This window comes from Phyllobates terribilis, unplaced genomic scaffold (assembly GCF_046119375.1).
Source record: "Phyllobates terribilis strain yellow unplaced genomic scaffold, ASM4611937v1 Scaffold_629__1_contigs__length_933511, whole genome shotgun sequence".
NCBI classification, from domain to species: Eukaryota; Metazoa; Chordata; class Amphibia; order Anura; family Dendrobatidae; genus Phyllobates; species Phyllobates terribilis.
Window position 1 is genome coordinate 324,189 of NW_027363389.1, and position 13,694 is coordinate 337,882.

Consider the following 13,694-nt stretch of genomic DNA (forward strand, 5'->3'; position numbering starts at 1 on the left):
ATAGCATTGCATCACATTACATGGCAATGCAATGCACAGTTGCTGAAGTTGAACCAAAATGAGCTTGTAATCTGGCTTCTGCAACTTTGAACATGAAAAATCCAATGAGGAGAAGAAAAGCAAAGCCAAAGAGTCCATCCCAAAATCCGACAAACAAGCAAAATGAACAAAAAACATTGAATTCAATTCTTTCTGATTTTAGAAACTGCATTAAAGAAGGGGTGCACCGGTCCTGGAGATACTGCAATACCAGGTCAATGCGTGGAGTGGACAGAGCAAGCTCTTTTTCCATCTCCCTGTTCTAAAAATCCATTTAATATATGGTCCCCAGATAGGGGACGTATCAGATATTAAACTGATAAGAACAGATACTACACTTGATCTTAGCCAAAAGGCCGAGAAGCGATAACCAGAATTGGTTTCAAACTACGGAGCCACCCAAGGATCCTGAAAAGTCCATTTGTGGAGATGAGCTCCTGGACTCCCGTTAAGAAGACATGTTGTCAACCTCTAGATCCCTTACATGCCTGCACTTTTCGGCTTACTGCTGCTGCAATCCACGCGTTTTAGATCTGCATAACTCCACCTCTTTAAACACAGCACCTTCACCCCCTGCTGTTCCCACCCGCCTCAACACCGTTGGAAGGGAGGAGAACCAATTAAGGCGGGGGGTGGGGTGGAACGAGCAGCTGTCTACCCTTAGCAGGAGGGCTCCTGATTACATACCTCTCCTGCTGCTGCTGCTGCTGGCTGTCCAGCAGCAGACTGAAGGTGGCTGCTGCTGTGCACAGGTATATAAAGGCTCAGAGCCTATTATGACACGCGCAGCCAGCGTTCCATTGCCACATTCCATCTACTGCAGGCAGGATACCTGGCTGGCTGAATGTCGCTGAGAAGCTCACAGAGACCGCCATAAGCAACAGTTTAACAGAATGCCACAGACTAATCAACCAAACTTTTTGGGTTGGGTTCTCTTTTATAGTCTGCAGGCATTAAATGAAAGAAGTCAGTGTTCCAGCAGAAGGAGACAACGTTTCAGAAAAGGCATTGTAGCAAACCAAAAAAGAAATTTTAAGCGCAGCAGAGTAACCAGCGCACATACCTGTTAGCTCAGGTGAGTTTAAAAGGCTGCTGTTGATAACAAGGGCATTTGCTAAATAGATGGTGTGTGTGCAACAATATACTGAAAGGTCAATTATATTGTGCAGCTTATCTCACCACCTGTAGTTATTTAGGTGAAAGCTCCAAAATGCTTGCCTAATATGTCTGTTTATCCAAAAGGAAGTAAAAAGGGAGAGCTAGAAAGATAGCATTGCATCACATTACATGGCAATGCAATGCACAGTTGCTGAAGTTGAACCAAAATGAGCTTGTAATCTGGCTTCTGCAACTTTGAACATGAAAAATCCAATGAGGAGAAGAAAAGCAAAGCCAAAGAGTCCATCCCAAAATCCGACAAACAAGCAAAATGAACAAAAAACATTGAATTCAATTCTTTCTGATTTTAGAAACTGCATTAAAGAAGGGGTGCACCGGTCCTGGAGATACTGCAATACCAGGTCAATGCGTGGAGTGGACAGAGCAAGCTCTTTTTCCATCTCCCTGTTCTAAAAATCCATTTAATATATGGTCCCCAGATAGGGGACGTATCAGATATTAAACTGATAAGAACAGATACTACACTTGATCTTAGCCAAAAGGCCGAGAAGCGATAACCAGAATTGGTTTCAAACTACGGAGCCACCCAAGGATCCTGAAAAGTCCATTTGTGGAGATGAGCTCCTGGACTCCCGTTAAGAAGACATGTTGTCAACCTCTAGATCCCTTACATGCCTGCACTTTTCGGCTTGCTGCTGCTGCATTCCACGCGTTTTAGATCTGCATAACTCCACCTCTTTAAACACAGCACCTTCACCCCCTGCTGTTCCCACCCGCCTCAACACCGTTGGAAGGGAGGAGAACCAATTAAGGCGGGGGGTGGGGTGGAACGAGCAGCTGTCTACCCTTAGCAGGAGGGCTCCTGATTACATACCTCTCCTGCTGCTGCTGCTGCTGGTTGTCCAGCAGCAGACTGAAGGTGGCTGCTGCTGTGCACAGGTATATAAAGGCTCAGAGCCTATTATGACACGCGCAGCCAGCGTTCCATTGCCACATTCCATCTACTGCAGGCAGGATACCTGGCTGGCTGAATGTCGCTGAGAAGCTCACAGAGACCGCCATAAGCAACAGTTTAACAGAATGCCACAGACTAATCAACCAAACTTTTTGGGTTGGGTTCTCTTTTATAGTCTGCAGGCATTAAATGAAAGAAGTCAGTGTTCCAGCAGAAGGAGACAACGTTTCAGAAAAGGCATTGTAGCAAACCAAAAAAGAAATTTTAAGCGCAGCAGAGTAACCAGCGCACATACCTGTTAGCTCAGGTGAGTTTAAAAGGCTGCTGTTGATAACAAGGGCATTTGCTAAATAGATGGTGTGTGTGCAACAATATACTGAAAGGTCAATTATATTGTGCAGCTTATCTCACCACCTGTAGTTATTTAGGTGAAAGCTCCAAAATGCTTGCCTAATATGTCTGTTTATCCAAAAGGAAGTAAAAAGGGAGAGCTAGAAAGATAGCATTGCATCACATTACATGGCAATGCAATGCACAGTTGCTGAAGTTGAACCAAAATGAGCTTGTAATCTGGCTTCTGCAACTTTGAACATGAAAAATCCAATGAGGAGAAGAAAAGCAAAGCCAAAGAGTCCATCCCAAAATCCGACAAACAAGCAAAATGAACAAAAAACATTGAATTCAATTCTTTCTGATTTTAGAAACTGCATTAAAGAAGGGGTGCACCGGTCCTGGAGATACTGCAATACCAGGTCAATGCGTGGAGTGGACAGAGCAAGCTCTTTTTCCATCTCCCTGTTCTAAAAATCCATTTAATATATGGTCCCCAGATAGGGGACGTATCAGATATTAAACTGATAAGAACAGATACTACACTTGATCTTAGCCAAAAGGCCGAGAAGCGATAACCAGAATTGGTTTCAAACTACGGAGCCACCCAAGGATCCTGAAAAGTCCATTTGTGGAGATGAGCTCCTGGACTCCCGTTAAGAAGACATGTTGTCAACCTCTAGATCCCTTACATGCCTGCACTTTTCGGCTTGCTGCTGCTGCAATCCACGCGTTTTAGATCTGCATAACTCCACCTCTTTAAACACAGCACCTTCACCCCCTGCTGTTCCCACCCGCCTCAACACCGTTGGAAGGGAGGAGAACCAATTAAGGCGGGGGGTGGGGTGGAACGAGCAGCTGTCTACCCTTAGCAGGAGGGCTCCTGATTACATACCTCTCCTGCTGCTGCTGCTGCTGGCTGTCCAGCAGCAGACTGAAGGTGGCTGCTGCTGTGCACAGGTATATAAAGGCTCAGAGCCTATTATGACACGCGCAGCCAGCGTTCCATTGCCACATTCCATCTACTGCAGGCAGGATACCTGGCTGGCTGAATGTCGCTGAGAAGCTCACAGAGACCGCCATAAGCAACAGTTTAACAGAATGCCACAGACTAATCAACCAAACTTTTTGGGTTGGGTTCTCTTTTATAGTCTGCAGGCATTAAATGAAAGAAGTCAGTGTTCCAGCAGAAGGAGACAACGTTTCAGAAAAGGCATTGTAGCAAACCAAAAAAGAAATTTTAAGCGCAGCAGAGTAACCAGCGCACATACCTGTTAGCTCAGGTGAGTTTAAAAGGCTGCTGTTGATAACAAGGGCATTTGCTAAATAGATGGTGTGTGTGCAACAATATACTGAAAGGTCAATTATATTGTGCAGCTTATCTCACCACCTGTAGTTATTTAGGTGAAAGCTCCAAAATGCTTGCCTAATATGTCTGTTTATCCAAAAGGAAGTAAAAAGGGAGAGCTAGAAAGATAGCATTGCATCACATTACATGGCAATGCAATGCACAGTTGCTGAAGTTGAACCAAAATGAGCTTGTAATCTGGATTCTGCAACTTTGAACATGAAAAATCCAATGAGGAGAAGAAAAGCAAAGCCAAAGAGTCCATCCCAAAATCCGACAAACAAGCAAAATGAACAAAAAACATTGAATTCAATTCTTTCTGATTTTAGAAACTGCATTAAAGAAGGGGTGCACCGGTCCTGGAGATACTGCAATACCAGGTCAATGCGTGGAGTGGACAGAGCAAGCTCTTTTTCCATCTCCCTGTTCTAAAAATCCATTTAATATATGGTCCCCAGATAGGGGACGTATCAGATATTAAACTGATAAGAACAGATACTACACTTGATCTTAGCCAAAAGGCCGAGAAGCGATAACCAGAATTGGTTTCAAACTACGGAGCCACCCAAGGATCCTGAAAAGTCCATTTGTGGAGATGAGCTCCTGGACTCCCGTTAAGAAGACATGTTGTCAACCTCTAGATCCCTTACATGCCTGCACTTTTCGGCTTGCTGCTGCTGCAATCCACGCGTTTTAGATCTGCATAACTCCACCTCTTTAAACACAGCACCTTCACCCCCTGCTGTTCCCACCCGCCTCAACACCGTTGGAAGGGAGGAGAACCAATTAAGGCGGGGGGTGGGGTGGAACGAGCAGCTGTCTACCCTTAGCAGGAGGGCTCCTGATTACATACCTCTCCTGCTGCTGCTGCTGCTGGCTGTCCAGCAGCAGACTGAAGGTGGCTGCTGCTGTGCACAGGTATATAAAGGCTCAGAGCCTATTATGACACGCGCAGCCAGCGTTCCATTGCCACATTCCATCTACTGCAGGCAGGATACCTGGCTGGCTGAATGTCGCTGAGAAGCTCACAGAGACCGCCATAAGCAACAGTTTAACAGAATGCCACAGACTAATCAACCAAACTTTTTGGGTTGGGTTCTCTTTTATAGTCTGCAGGCATTAAATGAAAGAAGTCAGTGTTCCAGCAGAAGGAGACAACGTTTCAGAAAAGGCATTGTAGCAAACCAAAAAAGAAATTTTAAGCGCAGCAGAGTAACCAGCGCACATACCTGTTAGCTCAGGTGAGTTTAAAAGGCTGCTGTTGATAACAAGGGCATTTGCTAAATAGATGGTGTGTGTGCAACAATATACTGAAAGGTCAATTATATTGTGCAGCTTATCTCACCACCTGTAGTTATTTAGGTGAAAGCTCCAAAATGCTTGCCTAATATGTCTGTTTATCCAAAAGGAAGTAAAAAGGGAGAGCTAGAAAGATAGCATTGCATCACATTACATGGCAATGCAATGCACAGTTGCTGAAGTTGAACCAAAATGAGCTTGTAATCTGGCTTCTGCAACTTTGAACATGAAAAATCCAATGAGGAGAAGAAAAGCAAAGCCAAAGAGTCCATCCCAAAATCCGACAAACAAGCAAAATGAACAAAAAACATTGAATTCAATTCTTTCTGATTTTAGAAACTGCATTAAAGAAGGGGTGCACCGGTCCTGGAGATACTGCAATACCAGGTCAATGCGTGGAGTGGACAGAGCAAGCTCTTTTTCCATCTCCCTGTTCTAAAAATCCATTTAATATATGGTCCCCAGATAGGGGACGTATCAGATATTAAACTGATAAGAACAGATACTACACTTGATCTTAGCCAAAAGGCCGAGAAGCGATAACCAGAATTGGTTTCAAACTACGGAGCCACCCAAGGATCCTGAAAAGTCCATTTGTGGAGATGAGCTCCTGGACTCCCGTTAAGAAGACATGTTGTCAACCTCTAGATCCCTTACATGCCTGCACTTTTCGGCTTGCTGCTGCTGCAATCCACGCGTTTTAGATCTGCATAACTCCACCTCTTTAAACACAGCACCTTCACCCCCTGCTGTTCCCACCCGCCTCAACACCGTTGGAAGGGAGGAGAACCAATTAAGGCGGGGGGTGGGGTGGAACGAGCAGCTGTCTACCCTTAGCAGGAGGGCTCCTGATTACATACCTCTCCTGCTGCTGCTGCTGCTGGCTGTCCAGCAGCAGACTGAAGGTGGCTGCTGCTGTGCACAGGTATATAAAGGCTCAGAGCCTATTATGACACGCGCAGCCAGCGTTCCATTGCCACATTCCATCTACTGCAGGCAGGATACCTGGCTGGCTGAATGTCGCTGAGAAGCTCACAGAGACCGCCATAAGCAACAGTTTAACAGAATGCCACAGACTAATCAACCAAACTTTTTGGGTTGGGTTCTCTTTTATAGTCTGCAGGCATTAAATGAAAGAAGTCAGTGTTCCAGCAGAAGGAGACAACGTTTCAGAAAAGGCATTGTAGCAAACCAAAAAAGAAATTTTAAGCGCAGCAGAGTAACCAGCGCACATACCTGTTAGCTCAGGTGAGTTTAAAAGGCTGCTGTTGATAACAAGGGCATTTGCTAAATAGATGGTGTGTGTGCAACAATATACTGAAAGGTCAATTATATTGTGCAGCTTATCTCACCACCTGTAGTTATTTAGGTGAAAGCTCCAAAATGCTTGCCTAATATGTCTGTTTATCCAAAAGGAAGTAAAAAGGGAGAGCTAGAAAGATAGCATTGCATCACATTACATGGCAATGCAATGCACAGTTGCTGAAGTTGAACCAAAATGAGCTTGTAATCTGGCTTCTGCAACTTTGAACATGAAAAATCCAATGAGGAGAAGAAAAGCAAAGCCAAAGAGTCCATCCCAAAATCCGACAAACAAGCAAAATGAACAAAAAACATTGAATTCAATTCTTTCTGATTTTAGAAACTGCATTAAAGAAGGGGTGCACCGGTCCTGGAGATACTGCAATACCAGGTCAATGCGTGGAGTGGACAGAGCAAGCTCTTTTTCCATCTCCCTGTTCTAAAAATCCATTTAATATATGGTCCCCAGATAGGGGACGTATCAGATATTAAACTGATAAGAACAGATACTACACTTGATCTTAGCCAAAAGGCCGAGAAGCGATAACCAGAATTGGTTTCAAACTACGGAGCCACCCAAGGATCCTGAAAAGTCCATTTGTGGAGATGAGCTCCTGGACTCCCGTTAAGAAGACATGTTGTCAACCTCTAGATCCCTTACATGCCTGCACTTTTCGGCTTGCTGCTGCTGCAATCCACGCGTTTTAGATCTGCATAACTCCACCTCTTTAAACACAGCACCTTCACCCCCTGCTGTTCCCACCCGCCTCAACACCGTTGGAAGGGAGGAGAACCAATTAAGGCGGGGGGTGGGGTGGAACGAGCAGCTGTCTACCCTTAGCAGGAGGGCTCCTGATTACATACCTCTCCTGCTGCTGCTGCTGCTGGCTGTCCAGCAGCAGACTGAAGGTGGCTGCTGCTGTGCACAGGTATATAAAGGCTCAGAGCCTATTATGACACGCGCAGCCAGCGTTCCATTGCCACATTCCATCTACTGCAGGCAGGATACCTGGCTGGCTGAATGTCGCTGAGAAGCTCACAGAGACCGCCATAAGCAACAGTTTAACAGAATGCCACAGACTAATCAACCAAACTTTTTGGGTTGGGTTCTCTTTTATAGTCTGCAGGCATTAAATGAAAGAAGTCAGTGTTCCAGCAGAAGGAGACAACGTTTCAGAAAAGGCATTGTAGCAAACCAAAAAAGAAATTTTAAGCGCAGCAGAGTAACCAGCGCACATACCTGTTAGCTCAGGTGAGTTTAAAAGGCTGCTGTTGATAACAAGGGCATTTGCTAAATAGATGGTGTGTGTGCAACAATATACTGAAAGGTCAATTATATTGTGCAGCTTATCTCACCACCTGTAGTTATTTAGGTGAAAGCTCCAAAATGCTTGCCTAATATGTCTGTTTATCCAAAAGGAAGTAAAAAGGGAGAGCTAGAAAGATAGCATTGCATCACATTACATGGCAATGCAATGCACAGTTGCTGAAGTTGAACCAAAATGAGCTTGTAATCTGGCTTCTGCAACTTTGAACATGAAAAATCCAATGAGGAGAAGAAAAGCAAAGCCAAAGAGTCCATCCCAAAATCCGACAAACAAGCAAAATGAACAAAAAACATTGAATTCAATTCTTTCTGATTTTAGAAACTGCATTAAAGAAGGGGTGCACCGGTCCTGGAGATACTGCAATACCAGGTCAATGCGTGGAGTGGACAGAGCAAGCTCTTTTTCCATCTCCCTGTTCTAAAAATCCATTTAATATATGGTCCCCAGATAGGGGACGTATCAGATATTAAACTGATAAGAACAGATACTACACTTGATCTTAGCCAAAAGGCCGAGAAGCGATAACCAGAATTGGTTTCAAACTACGGAGCCACCCAAGGATCCTGAAAAGTCCATTTGTGGAGATGAGCTCCTGGACTCCCGTTAAGAAGACATGTTGTCAACCTCTAGATCCCTTACATGCCTGCACTTTTCGGCTTGCTGCTGCTGCAATCCACGCGTTTTAGATCTGCATAACTCCACCTCTTTAAACACAGCACCTTCACCCCCTGCTGTTCCCACCCGCCTCAACACCGTTGGAAGGGAGGAGAACCAATTAAGGCGGGGGGTGGGGTGGAACGAGCAGCTGTCTACCCTTAGCAGGAGGGCTCCTGATTACATACCTCTCCTGCTGCTGCTGCTGCTGGCTGTCCAGCAGCAGACTGAAGGTGGCTGCTGCTGTGCACAGGTATATAAAGGCTCAGAGCCTATTATGACACGCGCAGCCAGCGTTCCATTGCCACATTCCATCTACTGCAGGCAGGATACCTGGCTGGCTGAATGTCGCTGAGAAGCTCACAGAGACCGCCATAAGCAACAGTTTAACAGAATGCCACAGACTAATCAACCAAACTTTTTGGGTTGGGTTCTCTTTTATAGTCTGCAGGCATTAAATGAAAGAAGTCAGTGTTCCAGCAGAAGGAGACAACGTTTCAGAAAAGGCATTGTAGCAAACCAAAAAAGAAATTTTAAGCGCAGCAGAGTAACCAGCGCACATACCTGTTAGCTCAGGTGAGTTTAAAAGGCTGCTGTTGATAACAAGGGCATTTGCTAAATAGATGGTGTGTGTGCAACAATATACTGAAAGGTCAATTATATTGTGCAGCTTATCTCACCACCTGTAGTTATTTAGGTGAAAGCTCCAAAATGCTTGCCTAATATGTCTGTTTATCCAAAAGGAAGTAAAAAGGGAGAGCTAGAAAGATAGCATTGCATCACATTACATGGCAATGCAATGCACAGTTGCTGAAGTTGAACCAAAATGAGCTTGTAATCTGGCTTCTGCAACTTTGAACATGAAAAATCCAATGAGGAGAAGAAAAGCAAAGCCAAAGAGTCCATCCCAAAATCCGACAAACAAGCAAAATGAACAAAAAACATTGAATTCAATTCTTTCTGATTTTAGAAACTGCATTAAAGAAGGGGTGCACCGGTCCTGGAGATACTGCAATACCAGGTCAATGCGTGGAGTGGACAGAGCAAGCTCTTTTTCCATCTCCCTGTTCTAAAAATCCATTTAATATATGGTCCCCAGATAGGGGACGTATCAGATATTAAACTGATAAGAACAGATACTACACTTGATCTTAGCCAAAAGGCCGAGAAGCGATAACCAGAATTGGTTTCAAACTACGGAGCCACCCAAGGATCCTGAAAAGTCCATTTGTGGAGATGAGCTCCTGGACTCCCGTTAAGAAGACATGTTGTCAACCTCTAGATCCCTTACATGCCTGCACTTTTCGGCTTGCTGCTGCTGCAATCCACGCGTTTTAGATCTGCATAACTCCACCTCTTTAAACACAGCACCTTCACCCCCTGCTGTTCCCACCCGCCTCAACACCGTTGGAAGGGAGGAGAACCAATTAAGGCGGGGGGTGGGGTGGAACGAGCAGCTGTCTACCCTTAGCAGGAGGGCTCCTGATTACATACCTCTCCTGCTGCTGCTGCTGCTGGCTGTCCAGCAGCAGACTGAAGGTGGCTGCTGCTGTGCACAGGTATATAAAGGCTCAGAGCCTATTATGACACGCGCAGCCAGCGTTCCATTGCCACATTCCATCTACTGCAGGCAGGATACCTGGCTGGCTGAATGTCGCTGAGAAGCTCACAGAGACCGCCATAAGCAACAGTTTAACAGAATGCCACAGACTAATCAACCAAACTTTTTGGGTTGGGTTCTCTTTTATAGTCTGCAGGCATTAAATGAAAGAAGTCAGTGTTCCAGCAGAAGGAGACAACGTTTCAGAAAAGGCATTGTAGCAAACCAAAAAAGAAATTTTAAGCGCAGCAGAGTAACCAGCGCACATACCTGTTAGCTCAGGTGAGTTTAAAAGGCTGCTGTTGATAACAAGGGCATTTGCTAAATAGATGGTGTGTGTGCAACAATATACTGAAAGGTCAATTATATTGTGCAGCTTATCTCACCACCTGTAGTTATTTAGGTGAAAGCTCCAAAATGCTTGCCTAATATGTCTGTTTATCCAAAAGGAAGTAAAAAGGGAGAGCTAGAAAGATAGCATTGCATCACATTACATGGCAATGCAATGCACAGTTGCTGAAGTTGAACCAAAATGAGCTTGTAATCTGGCTTCTGCAACTTTGAACATGAAAAATCCAATGAGGAGAAGAAAAGCAAAGCCAAAGAGTCCATCCCAAAATCCGACAAACAAGCAAAATGAACAAAAAACATTGAATTCAATTCTTTCTGATTTTAGAAACTGCATTAAAGAAGGGGTGCACCGGTCCTGGAGATACTGCAATACCAGGTCAATGCGTGGAGTGGACAGAGCAAGCTCTTTTTCCATCTCCCTGTTCTAAAAATCCATTTAATATATGGTCCCCAGATAGGGGACGTATCAGATATTAAACTGATAAGAACAGATACTACACTTGATCTTAGCCAAAAGGCCGAGAAGCGATAACCAGAATTGGTTTCAAACTACGGAGCCACCCAAGGATCCTGAAAAGTCCATTTGTGGAGATGAGCTCCTGGACTCCCGTTAAGAAGACATGTTGTCAACCTCTAGATCCCTTACATGCCTGCACTTTTCGGCTTGCTGCTGCTGCAATCCACGCGTTTTAGATCTGCATAACTCCACCTCTTTAAACACAGCACCTTCACCCCCTGCTGTTCCCACCCGCCTCAACACCGTTGGAAGGGAGGAGAACCAATTAAGGCGGGGGGTGGGGTGGAACGAGCAGCTGTCTACCCTTAGCAGGAGGGCTCCTGATTACATACCTCTCCTGCTGCTGCTGCTGCTGGCTGTCCAGCAGCAGACTGAAGGTGGCTGCTGCTGTGCACAGGTATATAAAGGCTCAGAGCCTATTATGACACGCGCAGCCAGCGTTCCATTGCCACATTCCATCTACTGCAGGCAGGATACCTGGCTGGCTGAATGTCGCTGAGAAGCTCACAGAGACCGCCATAAGCAACAGTTTAACAGAATGCCACAGACTAATCAACCAAACTTTTTGGGTTGGGTTCTCTTTTATAGTCTGCAGGCATTAAATGAAAGAAGTCAGTGTTCCAGCAGAAGGAGACAACGTTTCAGAAAAGTCATTGTAGCAAACCAAAAAAGAAATTTTAAGCGCAGCAGAGTAACCAGCGCACATACCTGTTAGCTCAGGTGAGTTTAAAAGGCTGCTGTTGATAACAAGGGCATTTGCTAAATAGATGGTGTGTGTGCAACAATATACTGAAAGGTCAATTATATTGTGCAGCTTATCTCACCACCTGTAGTTATTTAGGTGAAAGCTCCAAAATGCTTGCCTAATATGTCTGTTTATCCAAAAGGAAGTAAAAAGGGAGAGCTAGAAAGATAGCATTGCATCACATTACATGGCAATGCAATGCACAGTTGCTGAAGTTGAACCAAAATGAGCTTGTAATCTGGCTTCTGCAACTTTGAACATGAAAAATCCAATGAGGAGAAGAAAAGCAAAGCCAAAGAGTCCATCCCAAAATCCGACAAACAAGCAAAATGAACAAAAAACATTGAATTCAATTCTTTCTGATTTTAGAAACTGCATTAAAGAAGGGGTGCACCGGTCCTGGAGATACTGCAATACCAGGTCAATGCGTGGAGTGGACAGAGCAAGCTCTTTTTCCATCTCCCTGTTCTAAAAATCCATTTAATATATGGTCCCCAGATAGGGGACGTATCAGATATTAAACTGATAAGAACAGATACTACACTTGATCTTAGCCAAAAGGCCGAGAAGCGATAACCAGAATTGGTTTCAAACTACGGAGCCACCCAAGGATCCTGAAAAGTCCATTTGTGGAGATGAGCTCCTGGACTCCCGTTAAGAAGACATGTTGTCAACCTCTAGATCCCTTACATGCCTGCACTTTTCGGCTTTCTGCTGCTGCAATCCACGCGTTTTAGATCTGCATAACTCCACCTCTTTAAACACAGCACCTTCACCCCCTGCTGTTCCCACCCGCCTCAACACCGTTGGAAGGGAGGAGAACCAATTAAGGCGGGGGGTGGGGTGGAACGAGCAGCTGTCTACCCTTAGCAGGAGGGCTCCTGATTACATACCTCTCCTGCTGCTGCTGCTGCTGGCTGTCCAGCAGCAGACTGAAGGTGGCTGCTGCTGTGCACAGGTATATAAAGGCTCAGAGCCTATTATGACACGCGCAGCCAGCGTTCCATTGCCACATTCCATCTACTGCAGGCAGGATACCTGGCTGGCTGAATGTCGCTGAGAAGCTCACAGAGACCGCCATAAGCAACAGTTTAACAGAATGCCACAGACTAATCAACCAAACTTTTTGGGTTGGGTTCTCTTTTATAGTCTGCAGGCATTAAATGAAAGAAGTCAGTGTTCCAGCAGAAGGAGACAACGTTTCAGAAAAGGCATTGTAGCAAACCAAAAAAGAAATTTTAAGCGCAGCAGAGTAACCAGCGCACATACCTGTTAGCTCAGGTGAGTTTAAAAGGCTGCTGTTGATAACAAGGGCATTTGCTAAATAGATGGTGTGTGTGCAACAATATACTGAAAGGTCAATTATATTGTGCAGCTTATCTCACCACCTGTAGTTATTTAGGTGAAAGCTCCAAAATGCTTGCCTAATATGTCTGTTTATCCAAAAGGAAGTAAAAAGGGAGAGCTAGAAAGATAGCATTGCATCACATTACATGGCAATGCAATGCACAGTTGCTGAAGTTGAACCAAAATGAGCTTGTAATCTGGCTTCTGCAACTTTGAACATGAAAAATCCAATGAGGAGAAGAAAAGCAAAGCCAAAGAGTCCATCCCAAAATCCGACAAACAAGCAAAATGAACAAAAAACATTGAATTCAATTCTTTCTGATTTTAGAAACTGCATTAAAGAAGGGGTGCACCGGTCCTGGAGATACTGCAATACCAGGTCAATGCGTGGAGTGGACAGAGCAAGCTCTTTTTCCATCTCCCTGTTCTAAAAATCCATTTAATATATGGTCCCCAGATAGGGGACGTATCAGATATTAAACTGATAAGAACAGATACTACACTTGATCTTAGCCAAAAGGCCGAGAAGCGATAACCAGAATTGGTTTCAAACTACGGAGCCACCCAAGGATCCTGAAAAGTCCATTTGTGGAGATGAGCTCCTGGACTCCCGTTAAGAAGACATGTTGTCAACCTCTAGATCCCTTACATGCCTGCACTTTTCGGCTTTCTGCTGCTGCAATCCACGCGTTTTAGATCTGCATAACTCCACCTCTTTAAACACAGCACCTTCACCCCCTGCTGTTCCCACCCGCCTCAA

General features: G+C 44.8%; 11 non-coding genes across 11 annotated transcripts; all 11 read right to left on the minus strand.

The window, feature by feature from the left end:
• Nucleotides 1–216: 216 nt before the first annotated feature.
• LOC141233877 (U2 spliceosomal RNA) lies at nt 217–407 on the minus strand. The gene has a single exon (XR_012299905.1). It is a non-coding gene; the product is annotated as a U2 spliceosomal RNA (small nuclear RNA).
• A 1,115-nt stretch (nt 408–1,522) lies between these two features.
• On the minus strand, nt 1,523–1,713 carry LOC141233888 (U2 spliceosomal RNA). Its single transcript, XR_012299916.1, has one exon. It is a non-coding gene; the product is annotated as a U2 spliceosomal RNA (small nuclear RNA).
• A 1,115-nt stretch (nt 1,714–2,828) lies between these two features.
• LOC141233899 (U2 spliceosomal RNA) lies at nt 2,829–3,019 on the minus strand. The gene has a single exon (XR_012299927.1). It is a non-coding gene; the product is annotated as a U2 spliceosomal RNA (small nuclear RNA).
• A 1,115-nt stretch (nt 3,020–4,134) lies between these two features.
• Nucleotides 4,135–4,325, minus strand: LOC141233911 (U2 spliceosomal RNA). Its single transcript, XR_012299938.1, has one exon. It is a non-coding gene; the product is annotated as a U2 spliceosomal RNA (small nuclear RNA).
• Nucleotides 4,326–5,440: 1,115 nt separating this feature from the next.
• On the minus strand, nt 5,441–5,631 carry LOC141233922 (U2 spliceosomal RNA). The gene has a single exon (XR_012299949.1). It is a non-coding gene; the product is annotated as a U2 spliceosomal RNA (small nuclear RNA).
• Nucleotides 5,632–6,746: 1,115 nt separating this feature from the next.
• LOC141233933 (U2 spliceosomal RNA) lies at nt 6,747–6,937 on the minus strand. The gene has a single exon (XR_012299960.1). It is a non-coding gene; the product is annotated as a U2 spliceosomal RNA (small nuclear RNA).
• Nucleotides 6,938–8,052: 1,115 nt separating this feature from the next.
• Nucleotides 8,053–8,243, minus strand: LOC141233945 (U2 spliceosomal RNA). Its single transcript, XR_012299971.1, has one exon. It is a non-coding gene; the product is annotated as a U2 spliceosomal RNA (small nuclear RNA).
• A 1,115-nt stretch (nt 8,244–9,358) lies between these two features.
• On the minus strand, nt 9,359–9,549 carry LOC141233957 (U2 spliceosomal RNA). The gene has a single exon (XR_012299982.1). It is a non-coding gene; the product is annotated as a U2 spliceosomal RNA (small nuclear RNA).
• Nucleotides 9,550–10,664: 1,115 nt separating this feature from the next.
• Nucleotides 10,665–10,855, minus strand: LOC141233969 (U2 spliceosomal RNA). Its single transcript, XR_012299993.1, has one exon. It is a non-coding gene; the product is annotated as a U2 spliceosomal RNA (small nuclear RNA).
• Nucleotides 10,856–11,970: 1,115 nt separating this feature from the next.
• Nucleotides 11,971–12,161, minus strand: LOC141233980 (U2 spliceosomal RNA). The gene has a single exon (XR_012300004.1). It is a non-coding gene; the product is annotated as a U2 spliceosomal RNA (small nuclear RNA).
• Nucleotides 12,162–13,276: 1,115 nt separating this feature from the next.
• LOC141233992 (U2 spliceosomal RNA) lies at nt 13,277–13,467 on the minus strand. Its single transcript, XR_012300016.1, has one exon. It is a non-coding gene; the product is annotated as a U2 spliceosomal RNA (small nuclear RNA).
• Between the last annotated feature and the right edge of the window lie 227 nt (nt 13,468–13,694).